At 40.8% G+C, this 27,314-nt stretch overlaps 2 pseudogenes; one reads left to right on the top strand and one right to left on the bottom strand.

The window, feature by feature from the left end:
- Positions 1-22,391: 22,391 nt before the first annotated feature.
- On the top strand, positions 22,392-22,703 carry LOC122688574 (annotated as a pseudogene).
- Positions 22,704-23,698: 995 nt separating this feature from the next.
- On the bottom strand, positions 23,699-26,982 carry LOC122682204 (annotated as a pseudogene).
- Between the last annotated feature and the right edge of the window lie 332 nt (positions 26,983-27,314).

The raw sequence follows: 27,314 nt of genomic DNA, 5'->3' as shown, positions 1-27,314 counted from the left end.
CAGCTCCATTCTTCTTCTCAAGATTGCTTTGGCTATTCGAGGTTTTTTGTATTTCCATACAAATTGTGAAATTCTTTGTTCTAGTTCTGTGAAAAATAGCATTGGTAGCTTGATAGGGATTGCATTGAATCTATAGATTGCTTTGGGTAGTATAGCCATTTTCACAACATTGATTCTTCCAATCCATGGACACGGTATATTTCTCCATCTATTTGTGTCCTCTTTGATTTCTTTCATCAGTGTTTTATAGTTTTCTATGTATAGGTCTTTCATTTCTTTAGGTAGATATACTCCTAAGTATTTTATTCTTTTTGTTGCCATGGTGAATGGTATTGTTTCCTTAATTTCTCTTTCTGTTTTCTCATTGTTAGCGTATAGGAATGCAAGGGATTTCTGTGTGTTAATTTTATATCCTGCAACATTACTGTATTCATTGATTAGCTGTAGTAATTTTCTGGTAGAGTCTTTAGGGTTTTCTATGTAGAGGATCATGTCATCTGCAAACAGTGAGAGTTTTACTTCTTCTTTTCCTATCTGGATTCCTTTTATTTCTTTTTCTGCTCTGATTGCTGTGGCCAACACTTCCAAAACTATGTTGAATAGTAGTGGTGAGAGTGGACACCCTTGTCTTGTTCCTGACTTTAAGGGAAATGCTTTCAATTTTTTACCATTGAGGATAATGTTTGCTGTGGGTTTGTCATATATAGCTTTTATTATGTTGAGATATGTTCCTTCTATGCCTGCTTTCTGGAGAGTTTTTATCATAAATGGATTTTGAATTTTGTCAAAGGCTTTTCTGCATCTATTGAGATAATCATATGGTTTTTATCTTTCAGTTTGTTAATGTGGTATATTACATTGATTGATTTGCAGATATTAAAGATGAGTTTGAGTAAGCTCTGGGAGTTGGTGATGGACAGGGAGGCCTGGCGTGCTGCAGTCCATGGGGTCGCAAAGAGTCGGACATGACTAAACAACTGAACTGAACTGAGCCACTGGGGAAGCCCCAACATCAAGTCTTGAACAAGGACAAAAAATGTGTCTTTGCTGCCTCTGGGAAGTGTTTGCCAAAACCACCACTGAGTCTACCTGTGCCATAACAGAGACAGTGTGATCTCTACATTTTTGTATCATTAGTTTCTGATGCAAAGTCCTGGAGAGAAGCATCTAATAGGGAGAATCTTGAGTCCTCCACTCTAAATGGAAGACTGTCCTACTGGAAAAGGAAATATCCAGGATTTTCAGTTTCTGTACTGGTGATGGGGCTTTGCAAATATAAGAAATAGTGCTTGGATGCTGGGAAGTGAAAAGGAATGACAAATAACAAATTAAGCTCACGAGATCAATTGATATTTACAAAAAGAAGAAATATCTCTCTCAAATTCCTCAGCAGTAGAAAGGATATTCAAGGTCTCCGTTTTATTTAATGATCTACAGTATATTTTTTACTCATCTTTCCTTATTTGCACTGAGTAGGACAGTAGGAGTAAGAGAATTATTTTGAAATCAAATGATTACATTTCATTTGGGTTTTGTGCTTTACTGATATAGTGAACCTATGCCATTTTCGGGATCTTCCCTGGTGGCTCAGATGGTAAAGTATCTGCCTACAATGTGGGTAGGCCCGAGTTTAATCCCAGGGTCAGGAAGATCCCCTGGAGAAATGGCAACCCACTCCAGTACTCTTGCCTGGAAAATCCCATGGGTGGAGGAGACTGGCAGGCTACAGTCCATTGGGTCTCAAAGAGTCGGACATGACTGAATGAATTCACTTCACTTCACTTCATGCCATTTTCAACTATTACATTTTATACAGGTTAATTTCATTTTTAAAAAATTTCTTCTATTAAAATAATTGAAAAACAGCAGAGTCATAAAATAAAATAATAGAAACACATTCTTTATTTTTGTTACTTGTTAGTACAATATCCTAAGCCTTCCTGAGTGTGCTTCGCTTTGTTTCAAGCAGAACTGATGATGGTCCTGTCTCTACGCAGGAAATTGTATTTAGTGAGTGGCAGCTGCAGCCACACAGCGAGTCCTTAAGTGGCAACCCATTTCTAACACTGAGCCTCTAGATATCATACTAATCCTGGCAATATGAGAGAGAGCCAGATCAAAGCCCATTTGGAGAAAGAAGGAAAATAATCCCAAACTGCTCTTTTGATGTCACATTAGGCCATTAATATACATCATGTCTGTTTAATTTAAAACTTCTGACTAGTGCTGGTATGACTTAATTGCACACCTCTTGAGACCCAGCATTAAGTTACTGTGTGCTTGGATGGGAAACATGATTTGTGCCATAGTTAATGATGAGGTTTAGAGTCAAGTCCAGAGTCATGCATTCTCTGTACTCTCCACTGACCTGACTGCATGTCTCTCGTAAATAACATCTTCAGTGGACGAAGGGACCATAAATCTGTACAACGATGGGTCTCTCCACCCTGTTCCACTCTCTTCCTGGACATTGCCTTTTGATTCCCTAGAGTATAATGAGAAGTCTGTTGAGTAAGTGTTTTTCTTTTTTCTCTCAGTGGGCTGTTCATTTCCTTCCTGCTCTTACTCGGGCTTATGTTAAGGGAAAGTAGGGTCGTTTGTTAGGGTATTTTGACAGTATTTTTAAAATAAATCCATAATTCAGATTCTGATCTCTATTCATATTCTAAGTACTTTTATATCATGTCCCTTTATTTTTTTGATTATAGAAAGTTTCTCTAACAGATTTTATCAGGCTTTATGCAAAACCTGGAGGAGTTGAAATAATTGAAAAAATTAAAGAAAATACCAGGCTTAAATATTATATAAAATGACATCATAAACTATATTTACCTTTAGCCAACTTGGGAAAAGCAGAAATGGCATATCAGATTTTAGCAGAAACTATCTCATGTTTTCACCTCTTATCTCTATAGACTAGCAGGAGAAGCAGTCATAAATTTCTAGAAAGAAGCTGGAAGGATAAACTAAGGGTGCTACAGAGGGAGTAGATTTAATGTGAACAGTTCTAAGTCAGAGGTAAGAATCATGCAAAGCTGGTGTGTATGTGTGGGACCTGGCACTCTTGGGAAAGGGACATCCAGTGTGAGATAACCAGCATGGTCTGAAACCATGAGCCTCATATACAGTACTTAGTGTTTATAGAAAATTGGGAGGGAAAAAAAAGAAAGAAGAGAAAGTTCATAATAACTTGGCACTCTTCTCTTAGTCCATAAAGGTACTATAAACTTTAGATGAGCTCCTTTTGTTGCTGGAGAAAGAATGATAAGGACCAGACACAATGTCAAGGTTGGTTAGATTTTCTAAAGGTGATTTAGTGAGCCCTGACTGAGATTAACATATTAGGTTAGAGCATCTTAAATTTCTCCCAAACAATCTCAAGGAAAAGGAAAGTGAACACAAATCTTTGGCAACAAAAGAGACAATGCCAGCACTGCAAGCAAAATTTTCTTTGAAATGCTCTGTTTTATCCTAAAAATTTGTACAAATGTTGCCTTCTATACATATTGTGTATTTTAATATAACATGTTTAAGTTAAAGACTGTTTAGCAAAATCAATGCTCCCAGAAATTGTGTCCCATTAGTCTATAATTTTGCAAAGCCCATAGCCCATTGCCAAGTGAATCTTGGAGAGGGCCACATTATCCATTTGAGAAGCAGATGAACAGCAATTAGCTCAATTTCAAATGTTGTATCTGAAAATATTGTGATATTCAGTTAAGTGTATTCAACCATTTAGCCAAATATTTTAATAACCTGTAGAAACCCAGGGAATATAATTGTAAACTTTGGCCTGCTCTGTTCTCAGTTGAACAAACCAAGCTTTGCATGACTCCTTTCCAGCCAGGAGATGCTTAGTTCAATCACAGACATTGCTCACTCTCAAAATTTGATCCAAATCTGGAGTTAGTGTTAAATGACACCATGTGTTTCCTCTGGTTAAATAAGGTCAATAAATTATTATGTTCCTTTTGTTTCAGAAAATGAAGATATTTAAGTCTTCTCATGTTGAAAGAATACTAATTGTGAATTTAAGAAATTCGGAGGAAGAGTGGGGACTCTAACTGCATTTGCCATGCCTGCTCATTTTGCCTTCAGAGTTCTGGGGTATTTGAGGAGTTACTATAAAGAAGCAAGTCTGCTTTTCTTATGGCCTAAAACATGTCCAAAAATGTTTTGATAAATGACAGACAGCATTGTTAAATAGGCATACAACATTCGGCAACATTATTTGAATATTTAAGTGAAAAGTTAAAAATCATCTACAGCTGAATGTCAGAGATGAGGGTAAACACAATTCCTTCCTTTGAAAAATGAAAACTCAACACTTAGCCCTCCATGATCATTAAAAGTCTACCACCCAAAATTAATATCCCTACAGTACCCAATATGTATGGAGTACTGCATGGAAATATGTGGAGAAGGAAGGAATGCTAAAGATGAAAATCTCTTAACTGAATACAAATAATTTAACAGTTCCAGAATTCCCAGAATAACTGCTATCTATATAAGTGTGGGTTAAAGGTGGAGAGGAAAGAATGGTAGATGTAAAATGCAATAACTGGCAGTTATTTAGCTCAAACATATATCCTGCGAGACTTCAAAATATAAAAGATCAAATTAAGGAAGTGTTGTCCCCTTGTTTCCAATGCCTCATACTTTATCTGAATGCATCTTCCTGTCTGACCTGTTCTCCACAATCAAGGAAACAATCCACACGATGAAGACGCTTTCCTTCCTGACTACTGAAGGAACTTCTTTCCACAACCATACTTCTAAGTGCCAGGGACTGTGCTGACAAAGGAACAACAGACTGTTTCTGACCTAAGGTTTCCCAGCCTCGTGGGGGAGATAGATCAAAAAATATCTACTAGGTAAATTTAAAATGTGAGTTCTCTGCCTGAGGTGGAAATGTACAGGGTGTTGTGGCACCAGACTCAATAGTAGGTGCTTAAGAAGGAAATGCAGAACAGAGAACCGAGGCCTCAGGTTCCAAAACGCCCAGCGAACTTCATGATGAGACGTCCAGTTGGCATCAGAAGGGGCGGGGTGTGTGTGGCCTTGGCTACTGCGCCACGGTGGGTTTGCTCCACACACGGTGGGCTCTCAGGGACCCGGACAAGGTCAGTTTCAACGGATGAGAACAAGAAACGCAGAGTATGGAGAGCAGCTTCCAGTTCAAGCTGAGGAAAACATTCTCCAAGGAAGCACCAGATTCCTGAAACGTGTCCAGCCCTTGTGGAAAAGATACAGTTTGGGCCGCAGTTCAAGTAAACTTCTGAGGAGCTTCAAACGCTCGGACTTGGCAGTTCAACTCAAACGGCTTTTCCAAGTTCTTCCTAATCAACTGCCACTTCTAAGGCAAAGTCATTGTTTACAGCCTGGCGGAGTTGGAATCTTGTCGGAAAAACAAACTTGTCGTGACAGTTGGGGTTTATAACCACCCTCGGACTTCACGAGAGGCGAATTTGAGGAGCTTCCAAACTCGTCAGCCGGCTACCTTGACGGCTCTCCGGCGGCCCTACGTGCGTCCCTGTGTGAGGCTGACAGAGGAGCCGGGGTCTCAAATTGGCTACAGACTCCTTTTCGGGAACACGACTCTCACCGGCCACCCCCCCAGGCCACCTAGAACTGCAGCGTTGCCGTTTTCCACCGCATTTTCGCAGAGTAAAGCCAGCGGGGTCATGCCCCCACCGCCGGCCCGTCTCTCCACACCCGGACCCCGCGGCCCGGTCCCCCGCCAGGCACGGGGTAGGAGGGGCATCCGGGCAGGGGCGGGGCCCCGGGCAGGAGGGGCGGGCCGGGCCTGCGCACTAATACCTGCTGGCCCTAGGGGCGGGATGTGGGGGCGTCAGCCCCAGGGGCGGAGTTAGCGCTACCAGCGCTTTAGGCAGTCAGGCGGCAGCGCCACACCGCTTGGGAAGCGAGCGTCCTAGCCCTAGACGACGGACTCTGTGCTCCTTCCTACCTGACTTGCCCCTCGCTCATTACACGCGGGTTCGATTCCTGGGTCAGGAAGACCCTCCCCCACTGGAGGAGGAAATGGCCAACCACTCCAGTATACTTGCCGGAAAAATCCCATGTACAGCCGGGCAGGGTACAGCTCTGCTCGCAAAGAAAGTGAAGTCGCTCCGTCGTGTCCAACTCTGCAACCCCATGGACTGTAGCCTGCTAGGTTCCTCTGTCCATGGGATTCTCCAGGCAAGAGTACTGGTGTGGGTTGCCACTTCCTTCTCCAGAGTATAAGAAGAAAAGTGTCTAAATTACTTGCGTGCATAGCTTTGGTAGGTACTTTTCAGTGTCAAGTTTTCTTTCCACGTTCAAAAGCTACCAAAGGGCTACTGGGGGTTTTCAGGCACTGGGGGTGTAATGAAAATAACCCTCCAGAAACATGGCTAGTGAAGAAGAAAAGTGAAGGGGCCGTGGGGAATCCGGTGATGGCAGGATGGCTGGGTGGTCTGGGAGCACCCGAGAAAGGCGCCTAAGCCAGTTTCAAGGTGTCAGGGGAGGCTTCTGCCTGGGGACAAAAAAATCATAAGGTGCTGGCGGAGCAGAAAGGGCTGAGGAGGGAAAAGAGGCTACAGTTAGAGAGAGATGGGATTGATGACTGAAAAAAAAAAATGATGTACAACTTGAGAGTTGCAAGTTAAGTTTTATTGGGGGCAAAATGAGGACTGCAGCCCCAGAGGCAGCATCTCAGATAGCTCTGAGAGCCTGCTCCAAAGCGGCAGTGGGGGAAAGTAAATATATGAGGTTTAGGTAAAAGGGAAGTTCAATAACACAAAGCACTCATTTTACAAAAGGTTTTTTTGTTAGTCATGAGGGTCTGATGTCACCATGAAGGGACTTAGTGCTTCTCTAGATATGAGGAGATGCAAGGATTCAGATCATAAAATCTATTCCTAAAATCGGTTCAGTTTAGTCACTCAGTCATGTCTCACTCTTTGCGACCCCATGTACTGCAGCATGCCAGGCCTCCCTGTCCATCACCAACTCCTAGAACTTAATCAAATTCATATTCATTGAGTCAATGATGCCATCCAACCACTCATCCTCTGTTGTTCTTGTCTCTTCCCGCCTTCAGTCTTTCCCAGCATCAGGGTCTTTTCCAATGAGTCAGTTCTTTGCATCGGGTAGCCAAAGTATTGGAGTTTAAACTTCAGCATCAGTCCTTCCAGTGAATATTCAGGACTGATTTTCTTTAGTTGGATCTCCTTGCAGTCCAAGGGACTCTCAAGAGTCTTCTCCAACACCACAGTTCAAAAGCATCAGTTCTTCGGCGCTCAGTTTTCACATCCATACATGACTACTGGAAAAACCATAGCTTTGACTAGATGGACCTTGGTTGGCAAAGTAATATCTCTTCTTTTTAATATGCTGTCTAGGTTGGTCATAGCTTTTCTTCCAAGGAGCAAGCGTCTTTTAATTTCATGGCTGCAGTCACCATCTGCAGTGATTTGGAGTCCAAAACAATGAAGTCAGCCACTGTTTCCCCATGTATTTGCCATGAAGTGATGGGACAGGATGCCATGATCTTAGTTTTCTGAATGTTGAGTTTTAAGCCAACTTTTTCATTCTCCTCTTTCCCTTTCATCAAGAGGCTCTTTAGTTCTTCTTTGCTTTCTGCCATAAGGGTGGTGTCATCTGCATATCTGAGGTTATTGATATTTCTCCCAGCTATCTTGATTCCAGCTTGTGCCTCATCCAGTCCAGCATTTCACATGATGTACTATGTATAGAAGTTCAATAATGAAAAAAAAAAAAGAAGTTCAATAAGCAGGATGACAATATACAGCCTTGACGTACTCCTTTCCTGATTTGGAACCAGTCTGTTGTTCCATGTCCAGTTATAATTGTTGCTTCCTGACCTGCATACAGATTTCTCAGGAAGGCAGGTTAGGTGGTCTGGTATTCCCATCTCTTGAAGAGTTTTCCACAGTTTGTCATGATCCACACAGTCAAAGGCTTTGGCATAGTCAATAAAGCAGAAATAGATGTTTTTCTGGAACTCTCTTGCTTTTTCAATGATCCAACGGATATTGGCAATTTGATCTCTGGTTCCTCTGCCTTTTCTAAATCCAGCCTGAACATCTCGAAGTTCACGGTTCACAAACTGTTGAAGCCTGGCTTGGAGAATTTTGAGCATTACTTTGCTAACATGTGAGATGAGTGCAATTGTGTGGTAGTTTGAGCATTCTTTGGCATTGCCTTTCTTTGGCACTGGAATGAAAACCGACATTTTCCAGTCCTGTGACCACTGCTGAGTTTTCCAAATTTGCTGGCATATTGAGTGCAGCACTTTCACAATATCATCTTTTAGGATTTGAAATAGCTCAACTGGAATTCCATCATCTACATTAGCTTTGCTCATGGTGATGCTTCCTAAGGCCCACTTAACTTCGCGTTCCAGGATGTCTGGCTCTAGGTGAGTGATCACACCATCATGATTATCCAGGTCATAAAGTTTTTTTTTTTAATTAATTAATTTATTTTAATTGGAAGCTAATTACAATATTGTAGTAGTTTTTTGCCATACATTGACATGAATCAGCCCTGGGTGTACATGTGTTCCCCATCCTGAACCCCCCTCCCACCTCCCTCCCCATCCCATCCTTCAGGGTCATTCCAGTGCACCAGCCCTGAGCACCCTGTCTCATGCATTGAACCTGGACTGATGATTTATTTCACATATGGTAATATACATGTTTCAATGCTATTCTCTCAAATCATCCCACCCTCTCCTTCTCCCACAGAGTCCCAAAGTCTGTTCTTTATATCTGTGTCTCTTTTGCTGTCTTGCATATAGGGTCATTGTTACCATCTTTCTAAATTCCATATATATGCATTAACATACTGTATTGGTGTTTTTCTTTCTGACTTATTTCACTCTGTATAATAGGCTCCAGTTTCATCCATCTCATTAGAACTGATTCAAATGCATTCTTTTTAATAGCTGAGTAATACTCCATTGTGTGTATGTACCATAGCTTTCTTATCCATTCATCTGCTGGTGGACATCTAGGTTGCTTCCATGCCATAGCTATTGTAAACAGTGCTGCAATGAACACTGGGGCACATGTGTCTTTTTCAATTCTGGTTTCTTCAGTGTGTATGCCCAGCAGTGGGATTGCTGGGTCGTATGGGAGTTCTATTCCCAATTTTTTAAGGAATCTCCACACTGTTCTCCATAGTGGCTGTACTTGTTTGCATTCCCACCAACAGTGTAAGAAGGTTCTCTTTTCTCCACACCCTCTCCAGCATTTATTGTTTGTAGACTTTTTGATAGCAGCCATTCTGAATGATGTGAGATGGTACCTCACTGTGGTTTTGATTTGCATTTCTCTGATGATGAGTGATGTTGAACATCTTTTCATGTGTTTGTTAGCTATCTGTATGTTTTCTTTGGAGAAATGTCTGTTTAGTTCTTTGGCCAATTTTTTGATTGGGTCCTTTATTTTTCTGGAATCGAGCTGCATGAGTTGCTTCTGTTTTTGAGATTAATTGTTCGTCAGTTGCTTCATGAAGATCTTTTTTGTATAATTCTACTGTGTATTCTTGCCACCTCTTCCTAAAACTCCTAAAATCATCCAGCTATCTGGAGCACAGAGTGCCTCACTCCACCCTGAATTCCCTCAGGGGTTATTGAAGGTCAACAGCTATAGCAGAATGGGGTTCAATCTCCATAGAGACAGATGGCAAATGCCTTTGTTGTTCAGTCATTGGCCATGCTCTTGGTAAGTGCCAATTTGTAATTTCTGTGGCCCCCTTGTGGTCATAAATCCGACCATACTTTGGGGGGCACTTCATGACCATTTTGTCTCACATTGCTGGGAAGGCTTGTTCCCAGTTCTGAAAAGGTTTTTGTTGATAGGGCACTCAATGTGCTATTACTGGACTAGGTCTTAATAGTCAAAGATCTCTGGACACCTGTCTTCTAGTTACGGTCCAGGAAAGTATTCCCTTTTGTTGCATCTTCCCATATCTAGAGTTGCGCTATTACAATCATTGATCATATATCAGACTATGCATTTGATCAACTCCTTCAAGTCTAGTCATCATTTTCATTGGGGCTCAGTCATACACTTGGTAGTACAAGAAATGATAATCTTGTGAAACAAGCAAAATGCAAATGGTATAGTTAGTAACATTAGTGGAATTAAAAGTCAATATTTTAGCCATGAGCCTCCCACACCAAATCAGTTTTTTTTTTTTAAAGATCATCAAGACTAGGGAATGGGTCACTTAAAGCAGAAATCTGATTTTTCATGTGGTTCATCAATGGTGTTACATTAAAGGATTTATCAGGTATGAAAATATAGCATTCACTTTGAATGATAACACAGAAATCTCCTGAGGTGCGTAAGGTGTCAAGGGCCTTGTAGTTGTGTAGCACTGCCTTTCTCATCATAGAGATCTCAGAATTCAATAGGCTAACAGCCCAATTACTATCATTTAAAGCTTTTGAAAGTTGTTAAGGCTTCGATATGGCCTATTATATTCTCTGACCCCATTGAAGGCATGCATGCACACATACACACATACACACGCATGGTCATACCAGTAGAACACAGATCCTTGACCCACTGGGATCATATCAATGGTAGATAGGTTGGGGTTACCTCTAATTTGTTAACATGTATGAACTTAAATTCCTGGGAATCCCAGGCTACACCTTCATATCCATCCCTGTAGATGTGAAGGCCATAAATTAGTGCCACAAATCCACTGAGTTCCATACCAATCACTCTTTCTAAGGGTAATAATAGATATAGTTCATTAAAGCACCCAGCCTTGTCTCATAATTTCCAGGTTGATCATTTTTACTGTGATTTAACCCTTCCCAAAGTAGAGGCGCTTTTAAACTTAAATGACCATAGCCTGGTGTTAACCATGTAGATCCACCCCATAATTGTGGGAGTTTTCCTTTTAATAGATGAGTGGTTAATTTTTTTTTATTGAGACTTAGCTCTTCACTCCAATTGAGTTTGAATGACCCTAAGAGAAAACTTAAATCTATGGCCAGCATCCGAGCAGGTATTATTAATTGGCCAGGTAAGAGAATCCCATCTAGTAATATCATGAATAGATAGAACAGGACTGAACATTCATCTAAAATAAATTTCCTAGGGGGTATCAAATCAGAGCCCTAGAGAACAGAAATCCACCAAAGTAACCCAGAAGTACTAGACACAGGTAATTGGCCACAACGCAACAATTGGATTGAGTTTTAAACTAGCATAGGATCATGTCCATGATAGAAAACATCTGATTGATAGGCATAGGTCCAAGGAATCAAGAAAATGTTATATATGATAATACAAGTCAGATCAGCATCTTGGGCAAGCTGCCTACTTCTGATGTCATCTTCTCGTCCTAGTATAGTGTAGTTTCCTCTGTTGAGCATCGTTTTAAGGTGAGCTTGAGTTCAGCAGGCCTCCCTATAGACCAGTCCAGCTTAGGGCCTTTGGAAGTGGGATTTAACCCGAGTCAATTTCCCTTACATTTCACTGGGCATGAGCTCGTTAAGAGTACCTGATAGAAAAGTCCTTCCATCCAGATTGGACAGAGTTCCTTAAATTATGTCCTCTTCCAGTCTTGGTTGCAGGTCACGTGTGAGGCATGTGATCTTCATCCAAAGACAGATTACTGAACAACCCTAGAAACAACCCTAGAGTGTCTTTTAATAATTCAATTAAATTTTACATTAATATACTTGAACAGCCAAGAATTATCCAGGAAATGAGTCTTAGGAGATACAGGCCTCCATTAACAAACTGGAATTTAACATTCATTGAAACATCTTTTTCTCTCTAAAATCACTGTCATTTTTACCAAATATAACCAAATTAAGACTTGTTTGTCATATAGGTCTGGTCTCAATAAACTTGGATTGATGATTTATATAACCATAATCTATCATAGACTTTTTTGCCTTGTTGAGACTTTTATAGAGTCTCAGACTGAACTTTTAAAATAAAACCTTTCAGGGCTGGGAAAGTCATGCCAAAGGCTTATCACAGATTTTGCCTCCCTTCTCAAGGTCTCAAAAATTCCTTGATATTTCTGTACCTGTTATTGAGATAACCTTCCTAACTTATCTGATAAAGTTACTGGAAACTAAGAGCGTCCTATCTCTGGAGGGTTCAGATAGAGAGAAAAGATAAATGTCTCAATTTGTTTATAAAATATAATTTTACCAAATTACTCTCATAATTAGTTTGAGGGATTTTTTTTTTTCTTACACCTGAAACACAGATTCAAATCGTAAGTTTTCAGATAGAAACCATAAAAGTTATAAGCATATTCACCAGTTCATTCAGTCCTTTTGTTAACCTTTGTGAAGTCATCAGGTTTTCCATTAGAATCCTTACCCAGTTCAGAAATTGGTATTTATTCAAAAGTCCTTTTCATAAATCTTCTTGAAGAGGAAGCATTTTTGTGAAACTTGGTTAGAGCTATGACAATATTTTGAGATAGTAACTAGCATTATGCCTGATAACATTTTACCCAAACATGTGAGGATTTTAGGAACTCCATACTGTTTCTAGGATATCTATATTAGTAACATTTACCATACAATATAACCCGAGACTTATTACTCACTTGACAATACTTCCCATGTAATTCTGTATACAAAATGAACCTAATTAGTGTAATATCTCTCTTTGGGGTGTTTCAGGGGCCCTTTGAAGCATCTCCAAATTAGCTAGAAAACTTCTTCATTAGAATGATTTAAGAAGGTTTGTCAACAAATATCAAAAATGTTTAGAACACTCAGTCAGATAAGACTATAGGTCATTGTGAAACAATAGCTATTCAGTTAGCCAAAGTAACAATAAAGGATTTCAGAACAGATCATTTAAGAGATAAAGAAACTTAAATCTATTGTCAAAGGCAGTTCAGTATCTGAAGAAAAGATGTCCTCTTAACAGAGAGGAAAGCTAAATTCAAATTTTTACACCAGCTTACTTTATTTAAAAGGTAAATTTAATTTATTTTACACTTAGTCCTAAACATGTACAGAACTCTTTCCTCATGGTTCACTTTTCACAAACCTATCACTTTCTGTACCTATTACTGTGTTCTTCCATCCTAAAAAGTCACCTGGAAGTCAGGCTTACTTCCTTTTCCTTTCACAAAATGCAATTCCATTCCTCATACCTTCTTTACCAAAAACACACTTCCTACTTTCCTTAAGCAACCGAGAACTGACTTTTATATTAGCATTTTATAGATTGGTGAGCATAAATACCAATGACAATTTCTAAAAACTTGCTTTCTTAGGGAGAACATTTTAGGATGGCACCAAACATCATATATTTTTAATCCCGAATCTCCTGAGTTTCTCTGTAACAGGAAATTAGTGTTTAGTAGTAAATGTTTCAAAATCTTATTTTATTTGGAAATGACTTAGCTATTCAATAGATTTTCAACACTTAGTTTAGCACAACCCTTAGAAGTTCAAGTTACCCCAATCTGGAGAGACTATTGTAGACACATAATTCCTAAAAAGCATAATTATTTTTAATAGAGTCTATCTAAAGGCTCATATCTCATTTATATTTTTAGAAATTTCATCACTGGAGGTAATTTCCTTGCTGACAAACTTGTAAAAGATATAAAATATTTAACTTACATTAAAATTAGGTATAATGAAAATATTCTGTTTAATTACTCTTAGACATGTCTACATTAGTTAGATCAACAAACAAACCTTAATATCAGGTATTTAATACCGAATATTTCCCAGTTCACATGAACCTGAAATTCATTTAGGTTAATTTCTCTTGTATTTAGAATTATTTGATTTGTAAGTGTGTATTTTTTTTAAGGCCAATTAGATTAGAGGTCATTTACAAGCTGATCTCAGCAATCAGCAATATTATCCAAAAAAATAAAAACACACACTGAGACATACACATATACAAATAGACCCAAGAGATCCTATAGTTTGTTTTCCAAACTTAGTCATGAATAAAAAATCACTGGAATAAGATTTTTAAAGACTTTGTCCCCCGCCCCTTTTTTTTTCCTTTTGGTCTCAGGCATTAGAGATGGTCTAGATAAGTGATCCAGAGAGCTCTGGTCTAAAGGTATCAGTTCAGTTCAGTCACTCAGTCATGTCCGACTCTTTGCGACCCCATGAATCGCAGCACACCAGGCCTCCCTGTCCATCACCAACTCCCAGAGTTTACTCAAACTCATGCCTGTCGAGTTGGTGATGCCATCCAGCCATCTCATCCTCTGTCATCCCCTTCTCCTCCTGCCCCCAAGCCCTCCCAGCATCAGGGTCTTTTCCAATGAGTCAACTCTTCGCATGCGGTGGCCAAAGTATTGGAGTTTCAGCTTCAGCATCAGTCCTTCCAATGAACACCCAGGACTGATCTCCTTCAGGATGGACTGGGTGGATCTCCTTGCAGTCCAAGGGACTCTCAAGAGTCTTCTTCAACACCACAGTTCAAAAGCATCAATTTTTCGGTGCTCAGCTTTCTTCACAGTCCAACTCTCACATCCATACATGACCACTGGAAAAACCATAGCCTTGACCAGACGGACCTTTGTTGGCAAAGTAATATCTCTGCTTTTTAATATGCTATCTAGGTTGGTCATCACTTTCCTTCCAAGGAGTAAGCATCTTCTAATTTCATGGCTGCAACCACCATCTGCAGTGATTTTGGAGCCCCAAAAAATAAAGTCTGACAGTTTCCACTATCTCCCCATCTATTTCCCATGAGGTGATGGGACCAGACGCCATGATCTTAGTTTTCTGAATGTTGAGTTTTAAGCCAACTTTTTCATTCTCCTCTTTCCCTTTCATCAAGAGGCTTGTTAGTTCCTCTTCACTTTCTGCCATAAAGGTGGTATCATCTGCATATCTGAGGTTATTGATATTTCTCCTGGCTATCTTGATTCCAGCTTGTGCTTCTTCCAGCCCAGCATTTCTCATGATGTACTCTGCATATAAGTTAAATAAGCAGGGTGACAATATACAGCCTTGACGCACTCCTTTTCCTATTTGGAACCAGTCTGTTGTTCCATGTCCAGTTATAACTGTTGGTTCCTGACCTGCATACAGGTTTCTCAAGAGGCAGGTCAGGTGGTCTGGTATTCCCATCTCCTTCAGAATTTTCCACAGTCTATCGTGATCCACACAGTCAAAGGCTTTGGCGTAGTCAATAAAGCAGAAATAGATGTTTTTCTGGAACTCTCTTGCTTTTTCGATGATCCAGCGGATATTGGCAATTTGATCTCTGGTTCCTCTGCCTTTTCTAAAACCAGCTTGAACATCTGGAAGTTCTCAGTTCACGTATTGCTGAAGCCTGGCTTGGAGAATTTTGAACATTACTTTACTAGCGTATGAGATGAGTGCAATTGTGCGGTAGTTTGAGCATTCTTTGGGATTGCCTTTCTTAGGGAATGGAATGAAAACAGACCTTTTCCAGTCCTGTGGCCACTGCTGAGTTTTCCAAATTTGCTGGCATATTGAGTGCAGCACTTTCACAGCATCATCTTTCAGGATTTGAAATAGCTCAACTTGAATTCCATCACATCCACTAGCTTTGTTAGTAGTGATGCTTTCTAAGGCCCACTTGACTGCACATTCCAGGATGTCTGGCTCTAGGTGAGTGATCACACCATTGTGATTATCTGGGTCGTGAAGATCTTTTTTGTACAGTTCTTCTGTGTATTCTTGCCACCTCTTCTTAATATCTTCTGCTTCTGTTAGGTCCATACCATTTCTGTCCTTTATTGAGCCCATTTTTGCATGAAATGTTCCCTTGGTATCTCTAATTTTCTTGAAGAGATCTCTAGTCTTTCCCATTCTGTTGTTTTCCTCTATTTCTTTGTATTGATCGCTGAGGAAGACTTTCTTATTTCTCCTGGCTATTCTCTGGAACTCTGCATTCAAATGGGAATGTCTTTCCTCTTCTCCTTTGCTTTTTGCTTCTCTTCTTTTCACACCTATTTGTAAGGCCTCCTCAGACAACCATTTTGCTTTTTTGCATTTCTTTTCCATGGGGATGGTCTTGATCCCTGTCTGCTGTACAATGTCACGAACCTCCGTCCATAGTTAATCAGGCTCTCTGTCTATCAGATCTAGTCCCTTAAATCTATTTCTCACTTCCACTGTATAGTCATAAGGGATTTGATTTAGGTCATACCTGAATGGTCTAGTGGTTATCCCTACTCTCTTCAGTTTAAGTCTGAAATTGGCAATAAGGAGTTCATGATCTGAGCCACAGTCAGCTCCAGGTCTTGTTTTTGTTGACTGTATAGAGCTTCTCCATCTTTGGCTGCAAAGAATATAATCAATCTGATTTCAGTATTGACCATCTGGTGATGTCCATGTGTAGAGTCTTCTCTTGTGTTGTTGGAGGAGGGTGTTTGCTATGACCAGTGTGTTCTCTTGGCAAAACTTTATTAGCCTTTGCCCTGCTTCATTCCGTACTCCAAGGCCAAATTTGCCTGTTACTCCAGGTATCTCTTGACTTCCTACTTTTGCATTCCAGTCCCCTATAATGAAAAGGACATCTTTTTTGGGTGTTAGTTCTAAAAGGTCTTGTAGGTCTTCATAGAACCATTCAACTTCAGCTTCTTCAGCGTTACTGGTTGGGGTGTAGGCTTGGATTACCGTGATATTGAATGGTTTGCCTTGGAAACAAACAGAGATCATTCTGTCATTTTTGAGATTGCATCCAAGTACTGCATTTCGGACTCTTTTGTTGACCATGATGGCTACTTCATTTCTTCTAAGGAATTCCTGCCCACAGTATAGATATAATGGTCATCTGAGTTAAATTCACCCATTCCAGTCCATTTTAGTTCACTGGTTCCTAGAATGTTGACATTCACCCTTGCCATCTCCTGTTTGACCACTTCCAATTTGCCTTGATTCATGGACCTAACATTCCAGGTTCCTATGCAATATTGCTCTTTACAGCATCGGACCTTGCTTCTATCACCAGTCCCATCCACAACTGGCCGTTGTTTTTGCTTTGGCTCCATCCCTTCATTCTTTCTGGAGTTATTTCTCCACTGATCTCCAGTAGCATATTGGGCACCTACTGACCTGGGGATTTCCTCTTTCAGTATCCTATCATTTTGCCTTCTCATACTGTTCATGGGGTTCTCAAGGCAAGAATACTGAAGTGGTTTGCCATTCCATTCTCCAGTGGACCACATTCTGTCAGACCTCTCCACCATGACCCGACCATCTTGGGTGGCCCCACACGGCATGGCTTAGTTTCATTGAGTTCGACAAGGCTGTGGTCCTGTGATCAAATTGGCTAGTTTTCTGTGATTATGGTTTTAGTGTGTCTGCCCTCTGATGCCCTCTCACAACACCTACCATCTTACTTGGGTTTCTCTTACCTTGGACGTGGGGTATCTCTTCACGGCTGCTCCTTACCTTGGATGAGGGGTATCTTCTCATGGCCGCCCCTCCTGACGTTGAACTTGGAGTAGCTCCTCTCGGCCTTCCTGCCCCAGCGCAGCAGCCACTTCTTGGAAGTGGGGCAGCTCCTCTTGGGCGGGGCCCCTGACCTCCGGGGTGGGGAAGGTATAGGAGGACTTATTTCCTCAAGGCAAGAATTCTTAAAGAGATAATTTTTTTTCTTCAAGCTTCCTCTGGAGGCTAAGGATTATTGTGACCACATTGTCAAAAATCATATTTTTCTGTGACCATAGTTTTATAGCCAAAATTTAAACCAGTTAGCACTCACCTTGGCCCTGATAACAAGGGCAGATTGTTCCCAGCAGGGATTGTCCACCTGGGGAAGTAGGGGTCTTGGTTTGATCAGCCCCAGGCTATTGATTACAGGAGGAATTCCTGGACATAAGAGAACTTCAACCCATTTTCCTATCACATGTCAATAAAGATCTAATATTTTTAGGCCATTTTTCTTGTCATTGGATCATAGCTATAGATTGACCAGTCCAAAAAAAAAAAAAATACAAAATTTTTTTTTTCCCCAAGGGGTTCCCAGGTGGAGTGTGGAACCTTAGAGTGAACAATTCCCATATTAAATCGAGCAGTTTGTACCAGATGTCTGTGTGCTCAAACCAAACCGAACCAGAACTTCACCAGCCGGGAGTCACACTCCAAGTGAAACAAAAGGCAAAGAGATGCCCAGAAATCAAAAGCCAAGTAACAAGAGTGGCTTCAAAAGATGGTTAAGTGATGCCCAGAAAGCCAAATGGCATAAATGCCAAACGTGACTTCCCAGTTCCACTAGACCTGTGACCTGGCAAAGTCAGAGCTAGCAGCCTTTTTTAGTTCTGATAGAGTTTTGAGCAATTTCTTCCTGCTTTCCAGCAAAGAAATTACTCTATCATTTCCTGTTTTAGAAGCTTCTAGATGCCAGTCAAAGTAAGCATGGCCGACCTTTTCTAATTGTGTGTGCAAAAATGTCGATTTTGGAATATCAAAAGCACTCCAATTTGGCCATTTTAGGTTGAGATCTCTTTTAGTATAATTTCTCCAATTAACTAGGTACTTTCAAGTATGAGCTCCATACATATTGTACATGAATCTGGCTGGAGTGTTAGTCAGAGTCTGGCTTTCTGACACCCCTTTGTTTCTGTTTTTGAGAGATTCTGTTTCCCATTTTAAGCCAAATTTGTCAGGGATAAAAATCACCAGTGAACTTATGTAGTGGGCCCATGTGCTATTTGTGAGCTTAACTCCTCCAGGAGTCACCCCGGGGTCATTTCAGCTCATCTTATGTGCCTCGGATTCTGCTTCCGGCAATCTAAGACCACCATGGCTGCTCAGGTGGCTGAAAGGTCAGTTCTTATATGCAACCCTTGGACGAGCAAGTATTTTAATTAATGAATAGGTTTCCCTATGGGACCACTGCATAGTATGAGGACTAGGCCTCCACCACTCCTGTAAATTGCTCAGTCACCTGAGAAAACCGAAATCGGCTGGGAGGAGTCTTGTCCCTTTCCTTCAGAGCAAAGCTCTCATATGTTTTCCTCACTTTTATCCTGACAAATTCTATAATGGCAGTCAAACTGAGGAAAAGTGTCAGATCAGTTTCTTAACCACTTAGCCAAGACCCCTACAGCAGAGTCCCCTAAAACAGAGCGACCTCAGCATCTCTCAGCTGAGCCCCAGGTATTCCTTGATTTTTTTCCCAATCGAACCCCCCACTACCCAGTTCTTTTCCACTGGGTGGGCAATTCTGGCATCTTTCAGCCAGCCTCCCATGCAGTATCTTTTGACTGGGTGGGAATTTCTCAGTATCTTTCAACCAAGCCCCAGTCAGTGTCTAGACCAGGAGTAGGTATGCCCTGGATGTTTCCCCCCCCCCCCCCCCCCCCAGTATCATTCCTCCTGGGAGGGGGCAGGCAACCTGCTCCACTGCCAAATAAAACTCAGAATCTCAACCAATATGGGAGATTCAAGACCAGGAGAGACATACCCAAATTTGTCTGCACTCCCAGAGGAGGTGAATGGGTGCAAGGGGCCACTGCTGGTACCAAAGCTCCAGTTCCTCATGGAGTCCAGTTGAAGGAAGGAAGTCCACTCTGGGTCCCTTCATGGTCGCCATAACTGTCAACTTAAAAAAAGATGTACAACTTGAGAGTTGCAAGTTAAGTTTTATTTGGAGCGAAATGAGGACTGCAGCCCCGGAGACAACATCTCAGATAGCTCTGAGAGACTGCTCCAAAGCGGCAGTGGGGGAAAGTCTATATATAAGGTTTTGGTGGAAGGGGAGTTCAATACCACAAAGCACTCATTTTAAAAAAGGTTTTTTGTTAGTCATGAGGATCTAATATCACCATGAAGGGATTTAGTGCTTCTCTAGACATGAGGAGATGCAAGGATTGAGATCATAAAACCTATTCCTAAAAACACCCAACTATCTAAAGACCTGTCCCACCAGATTCCCTGGAGCACAGAGTGCCTCACTCCACCCTGACCTCCCTCAGGGGTTGTTAAAGGTCAGTAGTTATAGCAGCATGGGGTTCAATCTCTGGGAGATGGAAAATGCCTTTGTTGTTCAGTCAATGCTTTTGGTAAATGCCAATTTGTAGTTGACAGGATGAAAGCAAGGGCGGAGGGAAGTCAACTTCAAAGGTGAAAAAAATTGCAGGGCCAGACCATGAAAGAACCCTCAAATTTTAAATTTTTGGTAGCTAGAGTTTTCTCTTGAAGGAAAAGGAAATCATTGAAGTATTTTAAGCAAGAGAGTTACATGATCTGCCTTGGATTTTAGAAAAATTCCTCTGAGTAGATATCACATAGATGACAGGTACAGTTTAACTCACACATTCCTCATCATTAACAGCAACATGTGAGGGTCAAATGAAGAATTCTTCTGGAGTCTTAAAAAACTATTCGAAAATTTTCAGGTCAGGTAATCCTGAGTTCTCAGAAACAACTAACTAGAAGGATTTGTCCTTTCTCTGCAAGTGGGATTGAGTTGGGCTTTAATAGTCCCTCTATGAATGAGGCTTGGTTTCAAGGCAAATTTTATTATTCGATTGGAGAAAAAATTAAATTTTTTTTAATTTTCATTACTCAACTGCCTCCTGGTAAACTTGCTTTCTCCCTCACCTCCACATACTTGGCTGCTGGGATCCAGAAGCAAGGAAGCAGTGAAAAGTGTTATCAGTCTTGCATAAGATCAACCCCTCCCTAAAGATCTTCCGAAGACAAAGCCAAACAAGGTGGAGTTGGGTAGGGTGGAAGCTTCAGGCTCAGGCTTGCAGGCTGGCTTGAGGGATTAGAGGCCCTGAACAAGTTAGAGGGGTTATTCCGCTCCCTTTGTTTCCCATAAGGTGATATGTGAGTTGGTTATGTTTTGATTTCAATGATTCGCCCCTGAACATTGCTTTTGAAACTGCAGTTTACAGGATTAGCTAATCACCATGCTGCAATCCTTGTTTAAACCCACTGTACTGTGATTTAATGTCAGATTGCTCTATGCCAACTTCAGGTGCTATTCATCCAGCCCTAGCCTTGCATGGGGAGGGTGACTTAGTGGGTATGGGGAGGAGTTGTTTGGCTTCTTCTAAGAGATCCCCCAAGAGGGGAAGTTGTGAGAGAGTGAGTCTTGTCAATATCAACTCCTTTTTTATTTTTTCTAGTTGATTATATGGGACACAGTGCAGATCTGGCATTCAGCCTTGAGCTGCTCCCAATTTGTTCTATAATCTAAGACTGTTTCTTCCATTCTCTGTTGTTGTTGTTCAGTCACTCAGTCATGTCCAACTCTTTGTGATCCCATGGACTGCAGCATGCCAGATTCCTTTTGTCCTTCACCATCTCCCAGAACTTGCTCAAACTCATGTCCATTGAGTCAATGATTCCATCCAACCATTTCATCCTCTGTCATCCCCTTTTCCTCCCACCTTCAACCTTTCCCAGCATCAGGGTCTTTTCTAATGATCAGTTCTTCCCATTGGGTGGCCAAAGTATTGGAGTTTCAGCTTCAGCATCAGTCCTTCCAATGAACATTCAGGACAGATCTCCTTTAGGATGGACTGGTTTGATGTCCTTGCAGTCCAAGGGACTCTCAAGAGTCTTCTCCAACATCACAGTTCAAAAGCATCAGTTCTTCTGTACTCAGCTTTCTTTATGGTCCGACTCTCACATCCATACATGACTACTGGAAAACCATAGCTTTGACTATACAGATCTTTATCGGCAAAGTAATGTCTCTGCTTTTTAATACACTATCTAGGTTTGTTATAGCTTTTCTTCCAAGGAGCAAAGTGTCTTTTAATTTCATGGCTGCAGTCACCATCGGCAGTGATTCTGCAGTTATGAGAGTTTGACTAAATGCTGGATGTTTCCTTCTGGCTCTAGGAGGGTCCAGATCATCAGAGCAGTCAATATCAAATCCTTGCATTTAAAACATAGCATGAAATTATAATCTAATGAACCCTTCTCCTCAGACACTCTCTGGGTCTACATCTGTGCCTCTCAACCAGTCTTTGTCATTGAAAATTGATTTCTAAGTGAAACTGCAAATCTTGTCAAACATACAGGGTTACATAAAGTTGATGAAAGTAAAGCCTTTGACAAACAAAATTTAGTATCTAAAAGCCAAAGGACAAAATCAACAAGGATGTTGACAAGGTAAGTGCTTTAAAAGAGAAGTAAATAGCAAAATATTTAATAGAGATGTTTAGGGGAAAATAGTGAAGCCCATTCACATTCTTTTAAAAATGATCAGTCTGTAAAAGTCAAACACAATGATGAAGGATATCAGAAAATGATGCCAATAAAACAGTAAATTCTTGATTTGGGGGAATTATAAATGAAGATAAAATATACTTACTTTATAATTTAATTATGGTTTTCAAAATAAAATGCAACGAACAGATGGGTGAGATTCAGCTGACCAGTTGGGGTGACGGGCTCTCCGTCCTGAACCATGGCCCAGTTTGTCTGTGACCTCACAGAGAAGGCCCCTGGCACTGGTCAGTGCTGCTGTGACTTACTTGAAGCCTCAATTGGCTACGTTTTGGTTCTATGCCAAGGTTGAGCTGGTTCCTCAACCCCTGCTGAGATCCCTACAGCAATTCAGAGCTTGAAAAATATTATCACCAGTGCTAAAACCAGTAGCTTCAAATAGCTCACTGTTAAGGAAGCTCTACTGAATCATTTGGAGGCCACTGAGGTGTGAATGTGGTTTTATGTTGGCGAGATCATAGGCAACTATGGAATCATTGGCTATGATGTTTGAAGACTAATTTTTAACATGTGATTATATTTGCTTTATTATTCATCCAAGTGTTCTTGGATCATGTGTGAGCAGATTGCTATTTGAATAAAATAAGACAATGTGTCAGAAAAAAAATGCAATCAAACTTTGACATTTTGGTTCCCTTTTAGTGTCCATCTTAGGTGATCATTTTTGGATGCCAGCATCTCCTGTGTTTGTTCATTTTCCTTGTTTCCAAAACAATTTAAGGTGTCTAGCATTCTTTGTTGAATATCAGTATATTCTAAATTCTTACTTAATAAATATACTAAATATTAGTATATTCTAAATTCTAATTCACCAAAAGGATCCACTTCCTAATGCCTCTCTTATGGTCTTAATTTTTTAAATATATTTTGCCTACTAAATGGCATTTTTAAGTAGCATTTTTTTTCTCTTGTTAAATAAAATTTTGTGCACTTACTTTGAATTAGCACCACAGATAGTGGCTATAATTATAGTTAAAAGTCGAGGTGTCCTTCTGACCTCTAGTCATACTCAATGTTGGACACCATGTGTTTGGAAAAGAAAGAGAGCTTCCAGGGCTTGCTCAGGACATAGGCTCCAAGCTGTGGAGAAGAGGGGAGAGTAGACAAGAAACTCAGATGATAATATGGTCACTCAGCTGTGATTGGGCAATTGAGTAGTAGGTCTAAGTCTTTCCAAGTCTGGGGAGAATGAGAGAGTGAGTGGAAGTGAAGTGAAAGCCACTCAGTCGTGTCCAACTCTTTGGAACCCCATGGACTATACAGTCCATGGAATTCTCCAGGCCAGAATACTGGAGTGGGTAGCCTTTTCCTTCTTAATTTATGCCAGGCCTGCATCAGTTCAGGTCTGAGTGCCATTGAGGTGAACAGGAGGCACAGTGAGACAAATATCAGGTTTGGGTAGATGTGAATTTAAGTTGAGGACTAACAGGAAATGATTATTTGTTGTTGTTTCCCAAGGTTTATTGAAAATATTACAGCACAGCAGAAAAGACTCACACGGCTCCACGCAGTGTTTTGAAATTCATCCGGACTCCAGGCTGAGTGACCTGCAGGTTGGAGAGACCGCCCAAGTCCAAGAGCTTCAGCATTTCCTTCCTGTCAGGATCTACTTCAATGATTTCCTGATCCAGGGCTGAGACGTCAGGCACGTGATTGTCTCTGTCTCTCCTCCTGCAGCTTGATGGCGATTCCTCTCACCGGGCCTCTCTGAATCCGCTTCATCAGATGTGGGATGTAGCCAGCCATCTTGTTGCGGAGCTTCTTGCTGGGAATAATGGTGGTCTCTGCGCAAACCTGCTTGTTGGTGTGGAAGTCACTGCCCAGGCGCGTGTGGTACTGCTCAAAGACCCGGGCTGCCTTTTGGTGCAAATGCGGCACCTGTTGGCGGGTCCTTGGAAAAAGAGCAGGAAATGATTTTTTTTTGTCTTCCCTGGCTGGATGGCATCACCGACTCGATGGACGTGAGTTTGAGTAAACTCCGGGAGTTGGTGATGGACAGGGAGGCCTAGCATGCTGCGATTCATGGGGTTGCAAAGAGTCGGACATGACTGAGCGACTGAACTGAACTGAACTGAGTATACTCAGAGGAAGCTGAATTTATGCCTGGCAAAGTTTTCTTTCTTTCTTTCTTTTTTCTTTCTGTCTACGTCTGCTTTCTCTGTTCCTGTGTCAGAGACTTGGGGAGCTATCCTGCATGGCAGTGATGAAATCAGCTTTGTTAGAAGTGTGAAGTCCTTTCCAACCCTACTGTTTTAGATTTAAGTGCTGCAGATAAAGGAGAAAAGAGTGAGTATAATCTTAAAATGTTTAAAAATAATTATAATTAGTAATACTGACACATTAGTAATATTGACACTTAGAGAATAAAAAAAAAGAAAAAAAATCATCTAATAACTTCACCTGTCTAAACAATGACCAGTATTCTGGTGTTTTTCCTTAATTTTTTATTTGTATGGTTTTTGCTTTCTTATCTATTTTTGTATCATTTTCTTTCACTTACTATTATATAAAAAATGTTTCCATGTTGTAATATGGTCTTGATAAGGAACAAAGGGCACATCATAATCTAGTGACTAAATGAATCATAGTTTTCTTACTTTATTATTGGACAGTAAGTCAAGTTTAAAGCTTTTGTCTTTGTCTTTTTAAGGTATTGTTTTTTATGGACTTTTGGAGCATACTGTTTCTTGTGGACTTAAAATTTGAGTGGGAGAAAGAATTTCCTAGTGGTCTAGTTAGGACTCCACGCTTTCACTGTGGAGGGCTCAGATTCATTCCCTGGTTGGGAAATTAAGATCTCACAAGCAGCAAGATGCAGCCAAGAGAGAAAAAAAATGAATGGGAGAAAAAAATAGTTTCATTAATTTATTCACTCAACTAATACTAACTGAATAAGACACCAAATTAGGTACTGGGAATAAAGGACTTCAAGGAAAGGCTCAATGATTCTTCAGATATAGTACAAGGAATTGCCAGATCAGTTTTTTTAAAATATATAATTTTATTTATACATTTATTTATTTATTTTTGGCTATGCTGGATCTTCCTTGCTGTGGGGACTTTTCTCTAGTTGTGGCAAGTGGGTGCTACTCTCTAGTTGTGGTGCATAGGCTTCTCATTGCAGTGGCTTCTCTTGTTGCAGAGCATGGGCTCTAGGGCTTATGGGCTTCAGTAGTTGCTGTGTGCGGGCTCAGTATTTATGGCTCCTGGGCTCTAGAACACAGGCTTAATAGTTGTGGCACATGGGCTTAGTTGCTCCACGGCATGTGGAATCTTCCCGGATCAGGGATCAAACCTGTGTCTTCTTCATTGGCAGGTGGAATCTTTACCACCAAGCCACCAGGAAAACCTGCCAGATCAGTTTTAAACTTACACTGATTAACCAATGGCAACATCAAATCCATACTTCTGAAAACCAGCAGTCAGGTATAGGCTCCCCCTATTAACCACACTTTCATGGCTGAAGGTCAGCCAATCCCCATATACTCCACTTCTGAAAGTCTGCCAATCCTGGAAGTTCCCGTTTCCCAAAACTTTATATAAGAGTAACTCTTAAAAAATTTGAAATGGTAACTATGTGAGAAGATCGCTATGTTAATTACTTGATTGTGGATGATTTCACAATATATATCAAAACATCATATATACACCTTAAATATATACAGTTTTTAATTTGCCAATCAAACCTCAATAAAGCAAAAAAAAATTATTTCTAGCTTTCTACTTTGTTTAGAGAGACACTGCACAGCTTTCTCTTTCTTAGCAAGCCAAAAATATTCAGCTTTTTTTTTTTTTGGCAGCTTCTTCATTTCAACAGCAGTATCAAGGATAAATAAAAAATATTCCTTCCCCTTAAAGACATCATGACTTAGAGATAACTCACTTACACACAAAAAACTATTATAACTAGGTATGCCACAAGAGAAGTGGTAACAAAGAACCATGTGAATTCAGAGAAGAGTCCTTCCTACTAGGAAGTTCAGAGAGAGTGTCACAGAATGGACCTAGAAGGAGGTATAACTAGAGTTGCTTATACCCAGGAATAAAAATATCACAGTAACCATCACAAAGATTTTTTGTTTTCATATTGTATGAGTCTGCTCAGGCTGCCATAACAAAATGCCATGAAATAGGTGGCGTAGACAACAAAATTATTTTCTCACATTCTGGAGGCTGAAAATTTGAGCTCAAGGTCCAACCTGTTTGGTTTCTGATGACAGTGCTGTTTCCAGCTCACAGATAGCTGTCTTTTTGCCATTTCCTCACCTGATAGAAAGAGCAAACTCTCTGGTGCCTCTTATGAGTTTACTAATTTTATTGGATAAGGCCCTATCCTGAGAACCTCATTTAACCCGAATTATTCCTTGCAGTTCCTATCTCCAAATATAGTCACATTGAGGAGATTAGCGCCTGAACAGATGAATTTGGGAGAGGACGCATTTCAGTTCACAGCATATATGAATTTCAGAATGTCACTCAAATTACAAGACACACAAATAATAGACTTGACAAAACTTAGCAAGTGATTTGAAATTGACAGAGGAGAGAGTAAGAGAGAGAAGTTAGAGGTTAGGGTGTTTTACAGATTCCTAGATTGGTGACTGGAAGTAATTTAGTGAATGCAGAAGAAATAAGTTTGAAAAAAATATAGAGTTGAACATGCAGATGCTCTACCTATGGAAAATTCAGATAGTCTCTGGTCTTGGAACAGTATATGCTGCAGTCGCCGGCCTCCTAGATGGCCGCAAACAATTCTTACCTCCAATATTCATGCCCTATGCAGTTCCTTCTCATGCTGATCCATATAAGCAGCAGGGAATAGCAGAAATGGTGGTGTGAGTCTTCCAAGGCCAGGTATTAAAAAGATACTGTGACTTTGTTTCTCCTTGGATCACTCAAGCTGGGAAAGAGAGTTGCAGTGCTTTGAGGACACACAGGGAGTTGTCTGGAGAGCTCCACATGGCGGGGAACTGTGGCCCATCTGCCGACAGCCAGCGCCACCTGGCCTCGTGGGAACGAGCCGCCTTAGAAGGCAATGCTCCAGCCCCAGTCAGGCCTTCAGATGACTGTAGCCCCTGATACCATCCTGACTGCCACCTCATGA

Source organism: Cervus elaphus, chromosome 1, assembly GCF_910594005.1.
Source record: "Cervus elaphus chromosome 1, mCerEla1.1, whole genome shotgun sequence".
Classification (NCBI taxonomy): Eukaryota; Metazoa; Chordata; class Mammalia; order Artiodactyla; family Cervidae; genus Cervus; species Cervus elaphus.
Note: the sequence above shows the minus strand (reverse complement) of the source record. Positions and strands in the feature narration are given on the sequence as shown.